Genomic DNA, 3,341 nt, shown 5'->3' with positions numbered 1-3,341 from the left:
GACTCACAAACTGGAGAACGATTATACCACAGAAGTCCACCCACTGGAGTGAAGGTTCTGAGCCCTATGTCAGGCTTCCCAACCTGGGGGTCTGTCAATGGAAGGAGGAATTCCCAGAGAATCAGACTTTGAAGGCTAGCGAGATTTGATTGCAGGACTTCGACAGGACTGGGGGAAACAGAGACTCCACTCTTGGAGGGCACACGCAAAATAGTGTGTGCATCAAGACCCAGGGGGAAGAAGCAGTGACTGCATACGAGACTGAACCAGACCTACTTGCTAGTGTTGGAGGGTCTCCTGCAGAGGTGGGGGGTGGATGTGGCTCACCGAGGGGACAAGGACACTGGCAGCAGAAGTTCTGGGAAGTACTACTTGGTGTGAGCCCCCCCAGAGTCTGCAATTAGCCCCACCAAAGAGCCTGTAGCCTCCAGTGCTGGGTCACCTCAGGCCAAACAACCAACAGGGAGGGAACTGAGCCCCAGCCATCAGCAGACAAGCAGATTAAAGTTTTACTGAGCTCTGCTCACCAGAGCAGCACCTAGCTCTACCCACCACCAGTCCCTCCCATCAGGAAGCTTGCACAGGCCTCTTAGATAGCCTCATCCACCAGAAGGCAGACAGCAGAAGCAAGAACTACAGTCCTGCAGCCTGTGGAACGAAAACCACATTCAGAGAAAGACAGACAGAATGAAAAGGCAGAGGACTACGTACCAGATGAAGGAAGAAGATAAACCCCAGACAAACAACTAAATGAAGTGGAGACAGCCAACCTTCCAGAAAAAGAATTCAGAATAATGATAGTGAAGATGATACAGGAACTCACTGGAATTCACTGCTGTGGAACAGAATAAAGAATAAAGAATGAAAAGAAATGAAGACAGCCTAAGAGACCTCTGGGACAACATTAAACGCACCAACATTTGCATTATAGGGGTCCCAGAAGGAGAAGAGAGAGAGAAACACCCAAGAAAATATTTGAAGAGATCATAGTCGAAAAATTCCCTAACATGGGAAAGGAAGTAGCCACCCAAGTCCAGGAAGCAAAGAGAGTCCCAAGCACGATAAACCCGAGGAGAAACATGCCAAGACATATAGTAATCAAATTGACAAAAATTAAAGACAAAAAAAATTATTAAAAGCAACAAGGGAAAAAATGATAAATAACATACAAGGGAACTCCCATAAGGTTAAGAGCTGATTTCTCAGCAGAAACTCTACAAGCCAGAAGAGAGTGGCATGTTATATTTAAAATGATGAAAGGGAAGAACCTACAACCAAGATTACTCTATCCAGCAAGGATCTCATTCAGATATGATGGAGAAATCAAAAGCTTTACAGACAAGCAAAAGCTAAGAGAATTCAGCACCACCAAACCAGCTCTACAACAAATGCTAAAGGAAATTCTCTAAGTGGGAAACACAAGAGAAGAAAAGGACCTACAAAAAAAAAAAAACCCAAAACAATTAAGAAAATGATAATAGGAACATACATATCAATAATTACCTTAAATATGAATGGATTAAATGCTCCAACCCAAAGTCATAGGCTGGCTGAATGGATACAAAAACAAGACCTATATATATGCTGTCTACAAGAGACAGGACACATACAGACTGAAAGTGAGGGGATGGAAAAAGATATTCCATGAAAATGTAAGTCAAAAGAAAGCTGGAGTAGCAATATTCATATCAGATAAAATAGACTTTAAAATAAAGAATGTTACAAGAGACAAGGAAGGACACTACATAATGATCAAGGGAACAATCTAAGAAGAAGATATAACAATGGTAAATATTTATGCACCCAACATAGGAGCACCTCAATACATAAGGCAACTGCTAACAGCTCTAAAAGAGGAAATCAACAGTAACACAATAATAGTGGGGGACTTTAACACCACACTTACACCAATGGACAGATCATCCAGACAGAAAATTAATAGGGAAACAAAAGTTTTAAATGACACAATAGACCAGATAGATTTAATTGATATTTATAGGACATTCCATCTGAAAACAGCAGATTACACTTTCTTCAAGTGCACATGGAACATTCTCTAGGATAGATCACATCTTGGGTCAAAAATCAAGCTTCAGTAAATTTAAGAAAACTGAAATCATATCAAGCATCTTTTCCAACCACAACGCTATGAGATTAGAAATCAGTTACAGGGAAAAAAAGGTAAAAAACACAAACACATGGAGGCTAAACAATACATTACTAAATAACCAAGAGATCAGTGAAGAAATCAAAGATGAAATAAAAAAATACCTAGAGACAAATGACAACAAAAACACAATGATCCAAAACCTATGGGATGAAGCAAAAGCAGTTCTAAGAGGGAAGTTTATAGAAATACAACCCTACCTCAAGAAACAAGAAAAATCTCAAATGAACAACCTAACCTTACACCTAAAGGAACTAGAGAAAGAAGAGCAAATAAAACCCAAAATTAGTAGAAGGAAAGAAATCATAAAGATCAGAGCAGAAATAAATGAAATAGAAACAAAGAAACAATAGCAAAAACCAATAAAAGTAAAAACTGACTCTTTGAGAAGTTAAACAAAATTGATAAACCTTTAGCCAGACTCATCAAGAAAAAGAGGGAAAGGACTCAAATCAATAAAATTAGAAATGAAAAAGAAGAAGTTACAACGGACAATGCAGAAATACAAAGCATCCTAAGAGACTACTACAAGCAACTCTATGTCAATAAAATGGACAACCTGCAAGAAATGGAAAAATTCTTAGAAAGGTATAAACTTCCAAGACTGAACCAGGAAGAAATAGAAAATATGAACAGACCAATAACAAGTAATGAAATTGAAACTGTGATTAAAAATCTCCCAACAGTGCTCACTTCGGCAGCACATATACTAAAATTGGAATGATACAGAGAACATTAGCATGGCCCCTGCGCAAGGATGACACGCAAATTCGTGAAGCGTTCCATATTTTTGGCTTTCTGACCACCTAGATGGGTGGGATATGGAGGGTGGGAGGGAGGGAGACGCAAGAGGGAAGAGATATAGGAATATATGTATATGTATAACTGATTCACTTTGTTATAAAGCAGAAACTAACATACCATTGTAAAGCAATTATACTCCAATAAAGATGTTAAAAAATAAATAAAATAAAATAAAAATAAAAGTTGAGTTTAAAAAAAAATCTCCCAACAAACAAAAGTCCAGGACCAGGTAGCTTCACAGGTGAATTCTATCAAACATTTAGAGAAGAGCTAACACCCAACCTTCTCAAACTCTTTCAAAAAATTGCAGAGGAAGGAACACTCCCAAACTCATTCTATGAGGCCACCATCACCCTGATACCAAAACCAG

At 38.9% G+C, this 3,341-nt stretch overlaps 1 non-coding gene across 1 annotated transcript; it reads left to right on the top strand.

The window, feature by feature from the left end:
• The first annotated feature begins 2,852 nt into the window (after window positions 1–2,852).
• Window positions 2,853–2,959, top strand: LOC132484684 (U6 spliceosomal RNA). The gene has a single exon (XR_009531246.1). It is a non-coding gene; the product is annotated as a U6 spliceosomal RNA (small nuclear RNA).
• The last annotated feature ends 382 nt before the right edge of the window (window positions 2,960–3,341 follow it).

Source organism: Mesoplodon densirostris, chromosome 2 (assembly GCF_025265405.1).
Source record: "Mesoplodon densirostris isolate mMesDen1 chromosome 2, mMesDen1 primary haplotype, whole genome shotgun sequence".
NCBI classification, from domain to species: Eukaryota; Metazoa; Chordata; class Mammalia; order Artiodactyla; family Ziphiidae; genus Mesoplodon; species Mesoplodon densirostris.
This window is presented reverse-complemented; position numbering and strand designations above follow the sequence as displayed.